The sequence below is a fragment of the Lepisma saccharinum genome, chromosome 1 (genome assembly GCF_977018435.1).
Source record: "Lepisma saccharinum chromosome 1, izLepSacc3.1, whole genome shotgun sequence".
Taxonomy (NCBI): Eukaryota; Metazoa; Arthropoda; class Insecta; order Zygentoma; family Lepismatidae; genus Lepisma; species Lepisma saccharinum.
The window spans coordinates 154,443,749-154,466,691 of NC_139229.1; the positions used below are offsets into that span (position 1 = coordinate 154,443,749).

The 22,943-nt window shown below is 37.8% G+C and overlaps 1 protein-coding gene across 2 annotated transcripts in view; it reads left to right on the top strand.

Annotated features, from left to right (window-relative positions):
• Mctp (multiple C2 domain and transmembrane region protein) overlaps positions 1-22,943 on the top strand; it is a 544,727-nt gene that overhangs the window by 156,776 nt on the left and 365,008 nt on the right. The gene's annotated exons all lie outside the window — the stretch shown is intronic.

The following is a 22,943-nucleotide window of genomic DNA, read 5'->3' on the forward strand; positions in this document are numbered from 1 at the left end:
ATTGTATTGAGACATTCTTTTTTACTTCTACTGTGATGTTAGTTCCCTTTCCTATGACAATAAGTATGTGTGTATATTTATATATATGACACTGTTAGCTTCTGGAGTTATAAAAATTATATATCTGTCTATAGTAGGCAATTACGATTGCTAATGTTATGTATTAAATTTTGGATGTGAGATTTTGAATTCTAGACATTTATTCATTCGTAATATTTGAAGTTAATGCTCATTATGTGGTTATTTTTGTTTTTAAATAGTGCCTGCCTATCATCATGAATCTCTGCAAGGAAAAAATCAGTACCTTTTGCTTGCCTATTTGGGCAGTTATTAATGCCTAGAAATTCGGGTCTGGTGATAAGTGAGTGAAAAAGGAAAGAATCTTTGAATGTTAATGTTTTCGAGAAAGCTCCAGCAAGTGTAATGTTGGAAAAGTTTATTATTAGTTCAATTTTATACCCAGATAGACTATTCGCGACCGGTATAAAGTTTGAAGCGAGATTCGAACTATTGAAATGTGTTCCTATCGGAAATCGAATCCGGGAACTCTTATACAAGGCGATATAGTTAATCATGTGACATCAGAGTTATCGTCTTTCTACTTGAAATGGAACCAATCGGTAAGTATACCTCGTTTGTTAGATCCTGTCCCGTTTCCCGCGCTAGCGATCGCTCGACAGTTTTGGTGCCAATCAGAAACGAGGAAAAAGTCTTCTGCTGGACAGCGAAAAGCGAATGGAAGCCAGAAGAGAGGAGCTTACGTACACGCTGTTGCCACGTTGCGTATTTTAATTTGCTGCCTGGCTTTGGCTTTCCCCAGCACGGAGCTCACGCGGTCTGCGGCAGCAACGCTGCGTGGTTTATGCTAGAGAAGCCAGCGATCAGCTAGCGCTGGAAGCGGGACAGGTTGTAACAAACGCAGTTTTTTTATAAGTTTCTACAACTTAGAGGTTTGGTGTCAATAGGCGTGCACAAAGAAGGGTTGGTGAGGGATTTTACAGTCACGGACACTTCTGGGTTGTCACAACCCAGAAATGTCGTGACTGTACCTCCCCCTCTTTGACGTAGCTGTAAAAAAAATAATAGAAAACATGAAAAATTGCTAAACTGCTACTTATATTTCCCCTCTCCCGCTCTTAGGAAAATCCTGGCAAATTGAGGGTATTCGTTTGTTAAAATAACTATTATAACAGTATAAGTGACTTACGAAGACAATGTTGTAAACCGTACTTGTAAGATGATCAGATTCGTGATGACGGTATTATCTCTGACGACGCATGTAGGTAAAGTCAAGTAAAAACATATTCGTGCTGAAATTTCTCATAACCATATCTTCTACTTTGTTCTTTGCGACATGAGATTGCACCAGCAGTAAAAGTCCACTCCGCGAAAAGACACAAGATGTAAAATTAAAGTGACTGAAAATAGTGCCTTGTGTCTTTGTACCTGTAACTTAATTCGAGTTGTTCGGTAATTCGAACAAAAGTTTATTCCCCTTGGAACCATCTTTTAATGATGTCATGTTTATGTTAATTAGAATTTTGGATAATTTGAATGTTATTGGAGTTCGTATTAAAGACAGTCCACTGTGTTTGTTTCATCCCTACTTCATTTTCATGCTTATAGTTAAATTCTGTTTCTCTTATTTTGTCTACCAGATTTTTCTTCCTCTCAAACCATTACTTTTATTCTATATTTGTCATTATATTTCCTTGAATGATTTCTTTTCTTTCCTTTTTATGTTACTCTGTTGATTTTGCTTTCTTTCTTCAATTGCTGATTTTTTCAAATATATCCTCCTTTTCTTCTCGCAAGTTTTCTATGCATTTATACTATTAATTACTCTTTACTTGTTCTCTATTATTTCTTTGTGGTTTTCCTCCTTGCTGAATAACTTTCTATAATTTTTACGAGTTGGATAGAAATATGTTGCAGATTACAACCCAACGTGCCTACTAGTTTGTGTGTTACTCGTACAATAAAACGTCTTAATACTAATAATACGTTTTTTACTCTGATTTCTTTCTGGGTTTTTCACGTTATTTGTCTCCTGTCTTTCCCCTTTCTTGCAAACTGAATCATTTCCTGTATTTATTGATGTTTCTTGAAGTTGTGCTTTGGTTGTTGAAACCATATCAGGTCCTGTCTTAAAAGCGGTTTTGGTGTGCTTGATTCAAAAGAGATTGCGGGATGTCGAGCGTCACAGCCTTTGATCGCTGCAATGGAAGGTTTTTGAAAAGCACTTCTTTCTCTTCTTTTTCCCTGCATTGGAACATCTGTTGGGGACCGAAGAATCATCAGATAATGTACCTCGTTATCCTTCACGTTCTTCAGCTGATGTCCAGAGAAGATCGATCAGTTTAAATTGTAGGCTGGAGGAAGCTCTGTGCTTCTACGCAATCAAGTTTTCCTGTTTCCTTCAACTTCCGTTCCACTTGGTTGACATTAATCTCGTAGCGATTTGCGAGATCGGGTCAATGCTGACCTCTAACTCTCTACGTTCTCAACAGATGGCACCACCCATTTGTATTTGTATTCTCTTCTCAACGCGCTATTTTCAAAAAGAATCTACGATATCTTATGCATACACCAGAAGCAAGGTAAAATCTGGTGTTGAAGAGAGAACCCCACCCACTTGACGCTTATTGTTGTGAAGGCACATGCGCAGAAGGCCTCAATACACCTACTACGCATTTTTACATGTAGTAAGAATTTGAGAAACCTTTAGGGTTCTACTTTGTATCGTTGTAGAGTTAATCGCGACGCTGAGAAAGAAAGAAATGAAAGAACAAATGTAACGCAATAAGATCGCAATCAACACGTCGGTGAACAAAATAAAGTATATTTAGTAATCAGAAGCCTGCACAATGAATTTTAGGAGAAAATGCAGTGTCGATGTTTCCCTAACAGTACAGCATCTTCGATGACCCAGCGCCTTCATTGGTCGACTCAAGACCCGAGAATGAAAATTCTGGATTCGAGTCCTGTCCTTGGCACGGTTGGCTGTCCCTTCATCAATGTAATCTTCATTTATCCTTAACGTTCCAATAAGTCTGCAATTTGACAAGTGGTTGAATCTATTCGGACTTTTTTGGTAGTCAGTGATTAAACAACCTTTTCATTTACTGACATTTTTAAAAAAAAGTTTGTGCTAAAGGGGCGATATAACTCCAAACAATCCCTCCCTTGATTGATTTGGTTTATATTACTTCTCTTTCTGTCACTTTTGGTCAATCGCGAAGAACAGGATGAGTGATGTGATGTGTGATGAGTGATGATATGATGAAGGGACATTCACAGGGAACACCCATGTCGAGGCCGGGATTCGAACCTGGGATTCCTGGCTTACCACTCCGCACGGATGTCGGCAAATTCCTTCCCTGAGAACGACACTGTATCATTATATTTCTTACGAAAGTTTAACGCAGTTTTGAAAGGACTGGACAGTAAGCAAGTGTTTAATACGTATCGTACCCAAGGTATTGGGTAAGAGGTATAAAGTCAGCATAGCAGGTATCAGAGAAAGGAATGCTGAATAAGTAATCAGGCAAAGGTCGGGTGATTGACTTGGAAGGCGTATGTGGCATGAGTGTTGGAATTGTCAGGAGGTGGGATCAGTTGGCGAGAATACGAGAGAGAGTAAGGACTACGGATTGTAAGAGAGGAGCAAAGTAGGGAACGACTATTGGACGATGGTGTGTGACAAGAGACAAGTGATAGGGGAGAGGACAAGCTAGGAACAATCTCCATATATTTGTAAGGCAAGTAATATCCTTTCCTTAACCAATCCATATCGGTTCAGTCATGGAGAGTATAAAACCCATATCTAATCTAAGCTAATATCTATCGCCATTCCTTTAAAAGGTAACCTCTTGCATTTGTCACATTTAGGCCAAGCGAGTGATAACCATCTGAGAGATGAATGAGGAATAGCTACATCACCCAATTAAATCTAGAGGTTCTTGGTTCGATCCCAAACGCAGCTTGGGAGTTGCGTTACGTGGTGGAGGCTGCTTAGGGCTTCTCATCCATTTTTTTGCAAATGCGATGCGAAAACACTGCAGTACGTGAAATCCTGCGATTTTCATCTATTTCATCCCGAAATATGATGAAAATAATAGAGCCTTCTAGCTTTTCAAATTAAGTACGGGAGATATGGCGCCGGAATTTTCACTTGTTAGCGCTTCACGTTGTGTTAATTATCAATTGTTACCAAAGATCAAGAAAAGAAAGCAAAAGGTGGTCCTAGCAATATGCTACGCGGTAAGGCGCAAATAAATAAGAGTAGAGTTTTAACTAGGTTATTCGGCGATTGGCTTGTGAAAAGATGAGAATTAACATTAGGATGTTGCATAAAGGTTGGTTAAATATTTTAAAGATGTGTTCGGTACTGTCGTCACTCTGTTACGCGATTGTTGAACCTAACTTATCAAATTTCCGGGAGAGTAAACAATTGAATTGCTGATAATGTCCTGTCAAAGCCACGGGGGATGAGAAAAGAAAACAAGCAACTTAGTGCGAATTTTAAGCTAATCAAGCATTTTTCCTGCGCATAGGCTAATCATAAAATCATGGCGCAATCTAGATTTATTCACCCCAACATTCTCGAAACCATCCAGTTTCAAGGTAACATTCACGAGGATGTATTAAAATTCATTGACAAATTTGAAAGTTTAGCTATTCTTAATGAGTGGAATGACTTAAAGAAAAGGCAATTGCTACCGGCATTTTTGGCTGATTCAGCATTGGAATGGTTCAATACTTGGAGTCGAACTCAGGAAGCACAGGATATAGATTTTGTAACTTTAAAGACTAAAATTGTGGAAGAATTTACGGAACCGGGGGATACTTTTCAATTAGAAGAACAAATCAGATTACGCTTCCATCAGGAAAATGAACCTGTTTCAAAATATGTGAGAGAAAAACAGTTATTGTTATTAAAATTAGATCCTGCCATGGACATTAGTGAGCAAATTAAGCAAATAAGCGGAGGTTTACAACCTAACTTTATGAAAGAAGTTTATAACAGGGAATATGATTCAGTGCATGAAATGTTACGAGACCTTAAACATGTTGAACAATTCAAATATCTCGTGCAAAAACGTAAAATTCTAGAAACTGAATGTGAGACAATGAAAGCTCTGTCGTGTTCTGAATCGAGTCGAGCCTACATGCCGACTCAGCAAGCTATCACGTTGCAGCGCACGGTCAATGGTCATGTTGACATAAGTTATTCTCAGGCTAATCGGGAGATCGAGGAAAGATTAAATGCACTACAACAAGACCTTGATCAATTACAGTCGAACACGGGACTCCAGTCTCATGAGTCAGATTTATTTTTGCAATTTCAGAATCTTGAGGCTAAAGTAAATGCACTTGCAGAACATCGGAAAAAACATTCATTCACTGAGTCATCATTCTCATATACAGTTAGAGAAAATGAACATAGAGATAGAAACAATAGGAGAACCTATTATCATAATAGTAATCATAGAGCTCAGAATAGAAATACTTGGCATAACAACCACAATAATAATCTTGACACACAGTCGCAAAGCTTACATAGAGGGCGATGGCGCAATGGCGGTAACCCTCGATTTCAGCGTTCGCATTTTTCATCTTCATCTCCGCGAACATTTTTGGAGCAACAACAGGGGCGCGAAGATCCAAATAACCATACTAATCAGGTTGTTAATGCAAATCACTCTACTTTTCGTAATAACAGAAGCAATTTTAAACGAGTAAGACCTGCATATGACGGGGACCTAGGTGTAGGACCTTCGGGAAAAACTCTAACGGTCTCTACTTTTCCTTCTGAAGATCTGATTCACATCAATGTGAAAGTAGATGGGGAAATTCGACAGTTCATCCTGGATAGTGGAAGTCAAATTTCGGTAACTGGAGATAAGAACATACCAGTTAATGCCAAGCGATTTAATATAAATACTGCGATTAGAGGGGTCACTAATAGTCAACTGACGGTTAAGGAAATTGTGTTGCTACCATTTTCTATACATAACCAAACATTTGTTCATCCATTTAGAATCGTTAAGGATTTTAATCAAGTTACTATATTAGGAAATGATTTCTTGAAGGGACAAAAGGCTAAGTTAGATTTTGAGGAAAATAAGCTTACCTTGCATAGATTTGGCACACCTCCTAGAAACCAAATTAAAAATGAGAATAAGAAAGCTTTTGACGTGTCAATCAAAGTTTCCCATTTGTTACAGCATGTTTTGCAACCAGAATTTGTAGCTGCTAAAAAGATAAAAGTGAAACCCAGGACACATTTGTGCATTCCACTGAAATTGGCTAATTCATATGACAAAGATAGGACACTCTTGGAACCGGACCTACAGTTTCAAGAGAAAACGGGATTGATGGTTGCCAGAGCAATTATTAATCCGGATTCGAATCTCATTTGGATCACAAATCCTTTAAATTATAATGTTACAATTAAGAAAGGCACTATTATCGGGAAAGCTGAAACATGGGATAGGCCAATCATGAGTAACAATAATGATGAGAATAAGGATGAAATTGGTGAACAGGCACAGGTTTTTGCGACGGAAGAGTTAGGGAACGTCAGTGACGCACGGGCGGACCCTAGTCGGTTTGATGTGAATCCGAATTTAGAACCCCAGCAAAAGGAGCAACTTTTGGCTGTTTTAATGAAATATCCACATGTTTTTGCGTGGTCAAAGGATGATATAGGTAGAGCCACGAATTATAAACATAGAATTCAACTAAAAGATGACACAGAATTTCACTTAAAATCCTACCCGATTCCAGTTCACCTTCGTGATGAAATTAAAGATCAGATTGAGACTTTATTAAAGCAAGGTGTTATTTCTCCTACAAAATCACCCTTTAACTCTCCAGTTATCCTTGTAAAGAAGGCAAAGGGGGGTTATAGATTATGCCAGGATTATCGCAGATTGAATGTTTCGTCTGTATTTGACGCTCTGGGTGTGAATAACATCAATGAAATATTATACAATATGGGGGGCAAGAAATACTACTGTACGGCGGACTTGAAGAGCGGATTCTTTAATATTCCTCTCACCGAGGATAGTAAGAAATATACAGCATTTACAATACCAGGAATGTCACAGTATCAAATGAACGTCGTGCCACAGGGCCACGTCAGTTCATCAAGTGCGATGACTCGTTGCATTCACCTTGCTTGCTCAAATTTGGATCCCAATCACTTTGCCCATTATGTAGACGATTTATTTTGCTTCGGAAATACCTTTGAAGAAATGATCGTAACTCTGGAGAAAATGTTACAATGTTTACAGGCCGCGGGATTGAAGCTTGCAATAGAAAAATGTCACTTCGGTTACACTGAGATCATTGCTTTAGGACATAAAATTTCAAAATTTGGCTATCGGATCAATGACAAAATCATTGATTCTATCAAGAAATATAAGACACCGACAACTGTGAAACAAGTTCGCACATTTCTCGGATTAACATCTTATGTCAGGAAGTTTTTAAAATCATATTCCGAGATGGCACTTCCCTTGCAAAAATTGATAGGAAAAAAGAAGAAATTTCTCTGGGGGGAAGAACAGCAAACTGCGTTTGAGAGGTTGAAAAAGCTTTACTTACAGCTCCTGTATTAATGGCATATGATCCATCCAAAGAAGTAAGGGTATATACGGATGCAAGCAGTAAGGCTATTGGCGCGGTGATTTTACAACCGAATGCGAACGGTGATTTTCAGCCTATTTCCTATTGCAGTAGAGTTTTAAAAGACCATGAAACTCGACTTTCAACCATCGAGCAAGAATTGTTGGCAATCATATACGCATTTAAGTCATTCAGATTCTTTTTACTTGGGAGACATTTCGAATTATTTACCGACAACCAAGCAATCACATTCATTCGCTCCTCAACGCAACTTTCAAACAAATTATTTAGATGGTACACATTGATGGCCGAGTTCGATTTTACGCCAATTCACTGTAAAACTACACAAAATATGGCGGATGCTATCAGCAGAGAAACAGAACATGATCCACAGGGAGAAGACGAGGAGCTTCCAGAGCCACGTACATTGTTATTGTTAGATGAGACAATTGATGTTGCTATACACCAACGAGAGGATTCTTTTTTTGGAAATATCATTAATATTTTGGAAGGAAAAGAAGACGAGGGGGGCAACAACCCACCCAGCCCCTCCCTGCAGAGGCAAGCTTGCTATTATGTTATGGAAAATGGACTTCTTTATAGACAACATAAACTGGGAGCTACGACTAAAAAATTATTGTGCATACCGAAGTCACTTCGCAACACTGTTATTGAGACATTACATAGTTTACCAGCTGGAGGAGCACATTATGGCTTCACTAAAACATACAAGAATGCATTGGACAGGATTTACTTTCCATTTACGAAGAACCATATTCAGAAAATGGTCAAGGAGTGTGTAATTTGTCAGCAGAATAAGCGCATAAAAGGAGCACCATATGGAGAACTTCTAACGTTCAACTCACAGAAACCATTCGATAGAATCGCTTTAGATTTTAGCGGACCGTATCCACCAAGTGGTTTGCTCCGCCATAAATACATACTAAGTGCAATCGATCATGGTACTCGATTTTTAATTGCTCAATCAGTAGCAGATACTTCAAGTGAGACAGCAGCTAACTTCCTTTTTGAAAATGTAATTCTACGCTTTGGATGTCCTTCTCGTATAGATACGGACAGAGGTACTTCATTCACAGCTAGTTTATTTAAAGAACTATCGGAGAAATGTGGAATCCATCTTAAATTCGCTCCAGCAGCTAATCACAATTTAATTGGATTATTGGAACGATCACATGCTATTTTACAGGGACTTATGAAAAACTTCGTGAACTCAAAACACACAGATTGGCTTTTATACTTGCAATCGGCCGTGTGGTCGTACAATGTTAATTACCAGGAGAATTTGAAGAACAGTCCATTTTTTCTTCTTCATGGATTTACGCCTAGATTAGTCTGGGAGAGCGGACTACATTTAACGCCCAGTGTGAATGTAAACAACGAGATGAGATTCAAGATTCTCGAAAAAGCACGAGAAGCAGCTTATGAGTCTCTACAGAAACGCCACCGACAAGCAAAAAAGTACTACGATAAACGTCATCAGTCCATTGAATTTACACCAGGAGAATTGATTCTAGTATACGATGGCAGTCATCGTGTACACACCGCTAAATGCTTTTCGGGAGTATATAAAGGACCTTGTAAAATTATAGCAAAAGAAAATCCCAATGTTTACAAAGTGGAATATAAGACAAAACGGGGACAGACAGTCGTGGACTCAATTTCGGTTCAGAGATTGAAAAAATACTATGCTTCAGAACACGGTAGCGGCGATGAGAATGTAAATGATGATGAGACTGAAGAACAGGAACAGTCAGGAGTGAATGAGTGAGAACATACCTTTTACCCTGTACGTAACTTCCTTTTCAGTACTCTGATGCACTAAATAAATTTTACATCTTGCAAATATTTTCTTTAAACTAACAAACACTAAAATTATGTGAAATATTATTGTTTAGCCCTTAATAATTGCACGGAAGTGTAAAACTAGTTATTACCACACTAAAATCATTAGTTATAAATCGTAGTCATCGAGGTTTCATAATAATGAACAACAAGTACAGTAACGCGCAAAAATAATAATCATTAATATTATTGTATTCACGGATAGTGAACAAAGGGAATGAATGTAAACAGCGCGCAAGAAATTTTCCTCAGGTTTCTGTAGGCCTGCAGAGAACTGATGGAAATAATCTTTTGTGAACTACAAAAGATAAATAGTGTAAGTCAATAATAGACTTTAGTATTTTTTATGAATAAAATGTGTTAAACACATTCGGTAAGGAAAAATGAGAATAAAAATTCTCTATGATTTAGCGTGGTTAGTCAAAATAGGGTTTAAACAAGTACATATTTTAATATTTCAATTGTTAAATTTAAGTTAGTTACATTTATAATTTTAATAACTAAATAAATGACAGAAATATGAGATTATCAGTTTTATAAGATTTAAATAACGTTAAATAAAGAGAACAGTTATAATGAGAGCTGACTAGGCATACAGCCAGTAAATTATTCAATTAAACAAGTTACAGATCAATAATAACTAAATAAGAATTGCGATAATAAGAATTATAATATAGATAATAATAATACGAAGAGAATAGTGAATATTTTGGTGCTTAGATAATTATAAAGTTCAAACAAAATGTATCACATGGAAATAATATAAATATTAAGATTACCTTTATAATTATACGCATTTTACATTGAGATTTAATTATTTTGTATATTTTTCTTACATAACTTTACATAAAAGCTAGATTTAAAATCTAATATGAAGAGTAATAAGTCAATTAAAAGCATAGAAGAAATAAGTAGTATTTTACACATACAGTTACGATCATGAGTTATCAGCAGCCACTTGTCAGATTTTATTAACAATTTAACGACACAGTCATGAGATGATTTACGACAGTCTTGAAGAAGTAAAGTATATTTCATTAAACATGTAGACATTACATTGATCCATCTAATTTGGGATACTTCATTCCAAATACGACTCGATTAGTTTATTGAATGTTATAATCAAGTTACTTAGAGTACTTCCTAATTTTTTTTCTTCCGCATGGTAGAAATTTCCCATCTTGTAAAATTCCCATTTAAAATTTCCCTCACATGTATTTCACACTTCTCGAAGCGATATCCAAAGTCAACTTCAAATGCCTTCATGGTAAAATGTCTTTCGTCAGCAAAAGGATAAAGTTCAACTCGGATGCAACGGAAATCCTTCCTCTTTAAGCAATGGGGAAACTTGAGTTACATTCAGAAAGACCGAACAACTGAAGAAATATGCAAGTTAGGCATTCTATTCGTTTCTTGCGGCAACGATATCTACCTACATCGGCAGGAGCAAAATTCTCTTTTGACATATAGTAACCAACACGTTGCAAATTAAACAGCAGATATCTCACATTCCACATTAGTCGGCGAACTGAATAAACTGCCGACAGAACATTCTTTCAACTCAGGCTATCGACTTCAAGGATACAAAAGAACATGCAACCTTATGTCCGTTCAGAACGATATTTCTTCATCTGGCAACATTTAGAATATAAATTGCAATTAAATTTTCATTTTTATGTCATTTAATTTTAGGTGATTATATATATAGCTTAACACTACCAATTGTCAACTTTCATTTTTTTCTCTCCATATTTTTTTTTGAATACACAATTGTATATTATTTTCCTTAAATATTCTTAGGCTGATTGCAATATCATTAGGGGGGAAAGAGTCAATAATTGACAACGAGATTTCGGATTCTTAGAATATTATCTTATGTATTTCAATTTATGTGGACAATATTAGCAAGTTGTGTATTTTACAATTAATCTTTATTAATGACGTTATTTTTAACAATATTATACTAACAGAAGGACGATCATTCGACACATTATTTTTTTAGGTATTATTTGAAGTATTTCATTTCATTCAATTGTTATTTATAGATATTTTCAGTCAATTTAAGCGTTCATATATATTCAGAAACCAATTATAATTTAAATTTCGCAGTAGTATACAGTATACACTCATAACATCTTCAAGAGTATTTACAGCATTACATTTAATTCATATGTAAAGTTCAATTTGCTTTTAGTAATTATTAGTAGTTATATTTATTTATTTATTTTCTCCGGATTGTAATTATATTTGGTGTGTAAAGGATGGCATTAATTAGAATTTGGGTAATTTATAGTAAGAGTAAATGTTATGACTGAATCGGTACTCCTTTTCAAATTCCATTTCCTAAAATGTAACAACCCTCAACTACAAGATTTTTCATACTTGTAATATTTACAAACACTATTTTTTTAAAAATAAGGGTGACTTAGAGGCGCCCTTGTCTCAACAAAACCTCTACACATACCGACATATTAAGTTCTCTCACACACACAACATTACACCAACGATCAGGAGGAAATGCCTGTTCGGTATATGAAGCAAATTTCCTTTCCAAAACCTACCTGAATTGCCTCACAGATAATTCAAATTTTAACGGTGAAATGAACATTTTAACAATATTATGAAACCATGTTAACAGTCCTCAGTTCACCTTTTTCACAGATGTCAACGTCTAGAGATGGTCACCAGCTAAAACCTTGGAGAAATAAGAAATCAACACGAATTACACCTGAAGGACGCAGAGGAATTATTTGTCCTACGATTTTTTTTTGAGAATTTCTCAAGATTTTCTTTTAATTTTTTGACACGTGGAAACATGAATTACAATTAGACCCTTCATCAGTTTTAATTACGTAGTTCAGCGAAATCAGTTGATAAGCACCAAATCGTTTAACACGGATCTCCTTCATTCTATTTTAATTAACTCCTACTGAAGTCAAGTAGTAGTGAGACCTGACATTCAACGCTGATAATACATACATCGATTTGAAGGAATATTTACATACAACTCAATACCTCACATTCACAATTCGACGATATGCAGTTCTCTACTGTACGTTTTTCATCAATGACAATATTTGTAGCTGCAAAGTTAATGCATCAAAGTGAAAAACATTTTTCACGGCCACAAGGAACTAATATATACATATATACGTGGTTTAGTTCAAGAAGAAACTTCATTGCTATGCGCAAAGACTATTAAGTGATGATAACAAGAGTAAAATAATGGTATTTTACTTGAACTTTTTGTGAGAATCAGGTTAACTCAAGGATTATTTTATGGACAAATGTTAGTGCTGTGATTTTATCTATCGAACACTATTATATTCTTATTTTCAAATACATAAATTCATGTACATATATTATTATTCAAGGACAGTTATTGATACAGTATATATATTTTTATTAACTTCAAATTTTCTAATTAAATATTTATTGTGATAGTTGACATATATTATAAATAAAAACGACAGCGATATTTAAATGATACAATAAAGTAAGAGACGGTGAAATTTACATCGATAATGACATATGTGTGCAAGTGTAACTCGGATGAGTATCACAAACGTTGCTGATTTTGTAAATATTAACTCCCAAATACACAACAGTGTTGTACAGTGTCAGTGCTTGCAGGATCGATTACACTACTTCGCTAGTGTGTCATTGAGACATAAATTTTGACAAGATCCATTCTTGTGGTACAATGCTTTTATAATTTTCTCACGTCATGTCAGAGTGTTGCATGCTTATGCACGGACTTCGCTACGTCATCATGTAGTATTGGAACTCAGATGTGTAGCGTAAGCCTCTCAATGAATACGCGCACGAGCAGATTGTCAAGTTAGCATAACAAACTCACGTGCCAGTGTTTACCTTTTATATGCTTTACGCAGACATGTATTTTTTCTTCTCTTTGTTTCTATCGGGACTCGTGATATATCTATATTTTCAGGGCCTATATTATTCCATTTACATATATTCTGGGTAATGGTATGTTATTACAATATTTTTAGTATACTATATTTTATAATAAAAAAAATCTCTCCATAGAATGGATCGATATGGAATACAACTTTAAATCTTTCATCTTTAGGTGAAAATCAAAGGATTTTCTTTAGGGGGTAGAGGAGCGTATCGTACCCAAGGTATTGGGTAAGAGGTATAAAGTCAGCATAGCAGGTATCAGAGAAAGGAATGCTGAATAAGTAATCAGGCAAAGGTCGGGTGATTGACTTGGAAGGCGTATGTGGCATGAGTGTTGGAATTGTCAGGAGGTGGGATCAGTTGGCGAGAATACGAGAGAGAGTAAGGACTACGGATTGTGAGAGAGGAGCAAAGTAGGGAACGACTATTGGACGATGGTGTGTGACAAGAGACAAGTGATAGGGGAGAGGACAAGCTAGGAACAATCTCCATATATTTGTAAGGCAAGTAATATCCTTTCCTTAACCAATCCATATCGGTTCAGTCATGGAGAGTATAAAACCCATATCTAATCTAAGCTAATATCTATCGCCATTCCTTTAAAAGGTAACCTCTTGCATTTGTCACATTTAGGCCAAGCGAGTGATAACCATCTGAGAGATGAATGAGGAATAGCTACATCACCCAATTAAATCTAGAGGTTCTTGGTTCGATCCCAAACGCAGCTTGGGAGTTGCGTTACGAATATCAATGCAGTGACATTAGTAGAAGGCAGTATAATTCTAGCAAATGTGCTCAGATCTTACCTCCATCAATCTCTTGTTCTTATCTTCTTCTGGTCACATTTGTTTTCTTATCACTTAGCAACTTTAGTTTGTGTAGCTGTCAGTGGCGTAGCGTTATAGTACGCCCGTACGCCCGGCGTTCCCAGATTTAAAATTTCAAAAATGCTTAAATGCTGTGATTATAAAGTAAAACGTGACTAATTTCATAAATGTTTGACCTTCATGGCATTATAATAGCTATTTTTCGCGATCCGCTTGCAACGCTCCACTCTCAACATTCGTTCTACCATCTCTTTTCAATGCCTTTCCCGGCCGGACGCCGAGCAGGTTCGGCGTACAGGACTCCTATATCCCTTGCTGCCTTTATGGAGGGAAAGCTTCCATTTCTACAGCACGCGCGTAAATGGGCTCTCTTACGCCAGCGTACGAGAGGTCTACCGTGATTGGTTCATGTGACCCTTCCTGCCTTCTGAAGCAGACGACAGCGGCAGAATTCCTACCCGGTTCTTCGCTCTTCGCGCTCATGCAACTCGTGCTATGTGATGCTACAATACGCAATATTGACTGACGTAAGTTTACCAATCTCAAATATACTGCTTCTTAATGGCCACTGCATTGTATAATTTATCGCACGAACAGCGATGTGTATTAGAAACTAAAAGATCAACACAGTTTTTGTCAAATAAGTTGGTGAAGTCCTCGTGGTAGAAATTCAGCCTGTGGCTGCTCTACCACTTAACCCGCAAAACTATTATTTTTTTATTGTATTTTTTCGTTATTATCTAACTACTTAATATTGTGTGAATGGAAATGTTTAGCATTCATTTGAAAACTCTTAACATCGAATGGTCTCTGGAGAAAATTATTTTAAAATGTTTATCAGCATTCTCAAGATGTAATAAACAGTGGTCTGAATTACTAATCGGCACTGTTACGTCAGTAGAGTGTACGATATTTGGATCATCCACTCTGCTTTTCACAGTGCGCCAAGACGACAGAGGTCCCTGGTTCGAATCCCGGCGTGAGCACGGGTGTTCTTTGTCAGTGTCCCTTCATCAATATCATCACTCATATTCATATTCGCAATTAACCAAAAGTGGTAGAAAAGCGAAGTAAAATGAACCAAATCAATCAGTAGTTGGATCGCCCATAACAATGACGTCTACTGTTGTGCAGAGGCGCTTGTGATTCAGGTAGGTTTTTAATGACTTGCGTCATGCAGAAAGGTATAAAACACCAGAGTTCAAAACATCTGTGGCATAGTGAGGCATCTAATTTTCTAGCTAAAACATGCAATGATGATGTTTTATTGAAAACCCAGCTTACTTCAGGCAAATAATACCTGTGGCGACTAATACCATAAGTAAATTATTAAGCAAGAAAGGGCCGACTCTTCCTTCGGACTTGGCGTTCCCACCCGAAATGTCCATGCTACGCCACTGGTAGCTGTACGAGTTCTTCCAAAATGTTTCTTACGAGGAACAGTCAAATGAAAACCTTAATTTGTTTTTGTTTTCGTAGTAGATTTCCGCATCAAGAGTTGCACAAGTTGGCTGCATATTAGTAGTACATATGCATTGCTGGTACACATATATTTTCAAGTCTTGAGTTAGCGCCTGTATATCTAAGGAAGAAGAATCTTTGGGATGCACGCGCAGTCACTTATGACCGATTGCGAAAGTCTTTCGACCCATCTGTCTGCGAACTGAAGCCATTATCGCACTTCTCCCTCCATTCGTAAACTTGCTGGCGTGGTAATCATGCATTGAGATATTCAATTTTTTGTTTGTGCCAAAGAATGTCTATAATGTTTTAGGCTTCCAAATGGCAAGAAACCACTGCTCTTCACTGGTGCTTCACTGGTGTGCGAAGGAGGGTCTTTCTTTAAAAATGACGAAAATGGTGTTGTGAAGCTCACTTGATCAGTGTTGCACCCTTGAGGTCGTATTGTAAATAGATGTTGATACCTGATGTAAATTTGACCTGTGTACAGTCTGTCGTATAATTTGTATGCGACTTTTAAGGCTTCCATTTGACACTCCCTTGTATTTTAGTTCGTTCCACTCACTCTATCAGTTCTTCTTCTGCAGCTTCTCGCTTACCTCACGCCTCTTTTCGACGCTCCTTTTCCCATTCATTATTCGCGTTACTCCTAACAAACTGAGAGTTCATACCGGAAGCATTCCAAAGCCTGTTGCAATGAATTTTCATGTCGCGCTGAAGCCGTTCTCAAAAACTTCGTTCCTGTTATCGTAATCCTCTTTGGTATCCTCTCGTCATGTAGTCTTAGCAGGTCTTTTCTCACTTCTGCTGATTGGAATTCCCTTGCGTCTTCCTCCAATCAGCCCCTCCCCTCCTCTCTACATCTCTTTGTGGATCTTCCGCTCAATCTCCTTTGTTCTTTTCCGTCTAATGAACCAAATCGAAAACGGTCCTGTATCTTAGGAACTACCAGTCCTAATGAGGGCGTTTGCTTATTTTTGCTACGCTCTCCGCCCTCTCTTGCTTAATCTCGACGATGTTGGTGGATGGTGATGATATAGAATCGGTAAAATTACACAAAAGAGCAACCATACCCAGACCACTGCTCGAGCCCGGAAGCTTTGGTGGCGAGATAGTGAATCGACCACTCCATGCACTTGGCAATATAGGCTGGGGAGATACGCATAGAGGGAATGACATACAAAAGTTATTGACATACCCCAGTGTCGTAGCAGCATATCGCGTGGCCCTAGCTGAGATTAGAATGCCAAGCCCTCATCCGTCCATTATATTTGAAACCTCAATGTGAATCCATGCAAAATATTCAGGGATACGTCATCAAATTATCATATAAAAATAATAATAAATTACTGAAGAAAATAATATTTAATATTTTCACTCACGCTAATAATGTATTTCTTTGTTTTCCGGGAGCTGAAACATGAAGGTGTATTATCCATTGCCTTCTTGAGTTGTAAACAACCCAAGCATTTATTTGCCTCGCACTTGCTTCATGGTAGTTGGAGGTGCTTTATTGTTAACATATTAAAATCGAGAGTGCAAGGTCAAGAGAAAAAAGTAAGAACAAGACAAATTGCTTTTTAGTCGAGAAAAAATAAATGGGTAAAAACGTCCACTCAAGTTATCGTGAATTTTTGCGTAAATGTTTCACATGAGAAATATGACAATAATTTTTACTTTTTCCGGGTTCCCTTAGGCTTAGAGTCCGCCCGCCTGTGTGTTACACCCCTGATTTAACGTATTATAACGTTTAACAAGAATTTAAAGCCAGATAAAAACAGAATGTTTTAATTTTATTGCCTACAAAAATTAGCCTTTATCATCTTTTCCCCCCTCACTTCTATTTAATACATTTTCTGTACCAACCCCATGAGACCCGAGGCCCCGGGCGGTCGATCACTTCGCCAACCCCTTTCTACGCCACTGACATACCCAGCCCTTTATTCACGGCACTGAGTGATTTAGGCAGGAAATCCATTATGAACGGTCGGGTCGGCACAACACAAACCGGCAAAGGCAAACTGATTGAATGGAAATTAAATCGGAAGTAATCCATGAGCGTGAAGTTCGTCCCAACTAGGACAAAGACGAAATTGCCAGAATACCTACCTGAGATTTAAAACTGCTCTTTTCTTTCTGAATTAGCTAGACCTCTCTGGTGCTGCTATTTTGTATACTGTACGCACCCTTGTTGAGAAAATGAGTAGGAAAAATGAAGAGGAACTTTTTATGTAAGTACCAGTTCCTCTGTGATGCATGAGACCAATCTTCACCACAGTCTCTAGCTGGCCCCCGTGGCGCAGTGATTAGCATAGCGTTCTATGACGCCAGAGGTCCCCGGTTCGAATCCTGGCCTGGGCATGGGTGTTCTTTATGAGTGTCCCTTCATCAATTTCATTAAATCACTCATCCTCATCGTCGCGATTAGCCAAACGTTGCAGCAAAGAGACATAAAATAACCTAATTCAACCAACCACAGTTTCTACTCTTCACAAATATATAATACACTCAATACCTGAGCTTCCTTTGTGTCATTTCTGTTCCCCCTACTTCCCTCGTTCTTCCTCCGCAGAAACTGCAACCATGCGATCTACATCGCAGCTTCTGGTTGGTTCAGAGGCCGTGCCACCGTCCATAATAGGTTCCGCTCTTTGTAAAGCACTCGTTGGTGTATTGGTTAGCGTAACGCGCTTCTGCTCCACATGTTCTGAGTGCAAACGGGTGTATAATTACGTTTGTTTTTTAATCTATTTCACTATGAATTTTCTCCATGGTGGTTAACCGTAGACATAAAAAGAAACAACCCACAATAACAAAAAATTTCCTTAGGCAGGGAGAGCGTCCTGTATCGATTCGAAATCCATTCATCGTCAAGATTGACCAGAGAAAGAAGGCGGATTTTTTTTCTCCAAAAAAAATGTTGATTTGAGTCTACTAATACGCTGCAGCACACTGTGCTTATAATTATTCGAAAACTGTTGAAAAATCATCCTTTATCTTCTGGGCCTTAAAGAAAATTCTAAAGATATTAGCAGTCAGTTTCCCTTGACTTAGAACCAGAAGACATTGCTTTTACATGGAAGTCTTTTTTGGCTTTTGTGGGTTGTTATTTCAGCGGTTCAGCAATTTTATTGTATTTTTATATTTTTTTCTGGCCTCCATTGCTCCTTCACGGAAGTGTCTTGCATTTTAGTCGCACGCATTTCTCCCAAATAAAGAGCGTTTGACTTAAATACGCGTGTTTAAATGCAATAAAGACAACCTGTTTTAATGAACGAAACACTGCAAACGGAATAATTGCAACCTTGCACATTGCCATGTTCGAAACTACTACATTTATTTCTGGTAATGTGAACGAATACCTTGATTTCCGTGGCTTGAACCTGGTACCGTCAGTGCTGATGATTTTTAAATCAGTTTCCGGTCCCTGGTGATATACACTGTATCGGTATGTATTGAAGGGAGTGGAGAATGAATCTTTCTCGTAAAAGGTTAGAGTGTTAGGCTTCCAACATTTTTATTTCGTTCAGCGTTGGAGAGAGATCGCTAAATCATTCGGAGTGAGAGGTAAAAATCGCCGAGCGACCGTTAGTGTAAGTGATCAATAGCTTCTCCGTCGCATCTCCACGGAGGGAAGTTTTTTGTAACATCGCGCCAACCTTGCTTCGAAGAGCCTCTGCGGAAGAAAAGTGAGGTGAAAATAGCGTTCGAGTGACACCGTAACCTGGTCGCCAGCTGTCTATTTCAGGACACCCATGCGATACTTTGTCTGTGGTTGGAATGCCCCCTGCCGACGGAAACAGGAAATAATGTCACTTTTCTTTCTTCCGCCCTTATCAACCGGCTGCGATTCCGTTGCCCTTGTTCCAACTCGAACTGCGACGTTTCCTCTTGTTTCTTTTTTTTCTTGGCTCGTGCATTTATAATTTTCTTTTCTCGCACATGAAAACACTGAGATTTGCGAAAGTAAAAATAGTTCAAATTGTATTTCTTTAAAAATATTAAGTCAATTTTCTGACTATTTGCTAATCTGAACCTTTGGTGGCGGATCGGTCACTCAGGTCACCTAAGTTCTTTGGTTCTGAGAAGTACTGGAAATTATCCCCGTGAAAACCGGGAATTTGAAAACACATTAAAACTGACATGTCAAAATGTAAAAAAGTTGAAAAATAACACGCAGAAGGCTGAATATATGAATGGCAAAGCGTTAGAACGATTAAATATTATTAAAACTGAATACTAAAATGCAAAAAAGGTTAAATAATTAAATGTCAAAAGCTGATCGTAAAAAAGTCGAAAACTTGAAATAATAAAATATTGAGAGCTATTAATGCGTGGTAAACTTAAAAAATATAGTGGCTGCAAATCTCAAATATCCAAATGTATTAGAGTATGACGTGTTAAAATGGTGACAAGATGAAATAACATATATTTTTTAAAAAAACTGAAATGTTCAATTATCAACATTTGCACAATATTAATAATAAACATTACTAAATGTGTCAGAAGTGTCAAAACGGAAAAAATTGGCATATCATGATACTGTCCACTTGCAAGAGTGGTAACGCCCTCGCATTGTAATCAGTGGGTCCCGGACTCGATTCCCAGCATCGCACAGTGGTTCGTAACCCACTTTAAACTGTAGGCCTGTTATGTCTTAATCTTCATGACAGAAACAGAAATACACATGCCAAGAATGATACTTCATAAACAGATATATTTTAACTTGAAATAAAAGTGGATTTACATTTTTAACACATGAGGAGAGACATAAACAAAGTCCTACACAGTTGTTATACACAGACTATTACAATTGGCCATAACTGCCAGTTCACTATGCATAATAATACTGTCATGTCATGATATGTAACAAGGTCCAGTCTCTATTAGCATTTGTGAGCATAAAGCTGACTTAAAAGGGACTTTTTTAAGGTGATTCTAAAATAAAAGCATAGTAATTGGAGATACATGCTTTCTTTACCAAAGGCCGGTGTGCATGATGTGCTGTCGCTGAGAAATTCATCGCTGGTTTCGCTGCGATATGAAACAATGTTTTTGTCGATAGGGTAATGTCCATCACGGGATTAATTACCGCCGCCCCATTTACCATAATGACTCTCGGGGGGAAGCGGAGTAAGCTGCTGCTCTGTGGTGGCGACGACAGGCAATAGCCATGGGCTTCCGCAGCAAATATTCTAAGCAGGCCAGATGCAGTTTGAGTCCTAAAATGGAATTTTTTAAAGTCCTTGTAACGTCTACGTACGAACATGGTGTTCCCAACTTCCCACTGGCACTGGCGTGGGACTACACCCCCTCCGAAATGAACATTTTCAAACAAAAGCAGTAAATAACTCGGGAAAAACCAGAGCGGTAAAAGAAAACTCGCCATAAAACGACCCCCGATTGTCATTTTTGAGAGTGGACATTTTTTAATATACGAAAAACCGTATTGTGTATGCCTTTCCCCTAGAAAGCATCTGTGCACTATCCACAATTCCAGCCCCTCCCGAAAGAGAAACTGCCTACGCCAGTGCCCAGAGGGTAGGGCGTTGCATCATGGGATGGGAGGCGATTAAGCCTTGATAATAAAGCAAATAATAAAAGTATTTTCATAATTTATGTACAGTTATCAGCATAAAAAATTAGACATCTAGATACTTGATTGATTGATTTGGTTTATTTTACTTTCCTTTTCTGCCAATTTCGGCTAATCGCGAAGATGATGATGAGTGATGACATGATGAAGGGATGATAGGGATAAGTGCAGGATTAATGAAATGATGTAGGGCTCGTACAATATTCATGCCTTACCCGGGATTCGAACCCTGGCACTCAGGGATTTTAATATGTCCTAGGCTCCAATTTGAAGAAGTGTATTGGTTTGGTTTGATTTGGTGTTTTAGTCCACTTTGTGCACAGTAAGGCTAATCGGGACTGGACCTATAGTTTATAGTGGGATCCGAACCACTCCACCGGGTATCGAACCCGGCCCCTTGAAGAAGTAGAGATTTGTGTGCATCCTTCATCGTTTCGTTAATCAGACGCAGGCTCTTATAGTCCATTAACTAGAGGGCCTTACTGTACACCCTCTTCCCCAAGAATCTATTTTGATCGTTGGAATGTCCTGTACAAGATAAATGATGATTGAAATTTTGGGAATGCACTATGTTGTTGGGGGATCTAAATATAACTGTACTCCACTTAAAATTGATCGCTATGGTTGAGGCAGGTTTTGGCTTGTAACTCTTACAATAATAGATACAAGGGAAGGAATTAAGAATGTCTTACTTTCTTAGATAATGCACGTATTAGATTGAAAATGGTTACCTAAATCTCTTAATAACATACCTTTTTTTAATGAAGCTAATTTAGCTCGGTGATCACCTCGAGAGAGTTGAGCCAGCCGTAGTCACAATCTCTGCGCCAAGGTTCGACTTGCGGCTTCAACATCAACCATTGTTTTTACTAACCACCACGAGAAAATTGTTGAAGAGATACGCAAACTCCAAATACGAAAACCCAAAATTGTGAGCCAACAAATAGTATTTTTGTTCTGCTGTTTTTTCATTATCTTTATAATCTCCATGAATGTCAGTGTCAGTGTATGTGAGTGTATCTGAGTATAAAATTCACACGCTTCTACTCATTCCTTGTGCCAAGCACTGAAGCTACCTTGTTTCACGAAAAATGTTAAAGAAAGTTGTCCAAATTTATCTAATTACCTGCCATTAAAACTTTGCAGTTAAATTAGCGATGACGTTGTCATCTCTTGACAACCAAACGAAACTTTCTTAGACTGGATCTTTGGAGATGGTTTGCTCTGTATTCCGCAAAACGGGAAAAATCTCAGTCCTTGTGTTTTGAACCTACCTGTGGTTTATCCAAGGAAATTTGTGACTCAAAACGGTGACCTCAGCATTTGCATTTCACTTGATTTCTGTACGACGCAGCCGGATTGCGCGAAGATTTCTCTGCTTTGATGTCGTTTGTAGAATCTTTCGCCTGAGACGCGAGTGTCGTTCTTCTGCTTTGATATATGTATAAATGCTAATGTGGTGTTTGAAACGAGGCGAGTAAATGTAGGATACATCTGTCAGCGACATGGACGAGGTATAATGACAAGACATAAGCAATGTAATCTTTTTAATTCATTACAATCACGAGTGGTGCCGAGGTCAACATGGTCATAAATCATATTATGTGGCATCGACAGAATATTCTTACGCAGTGTCA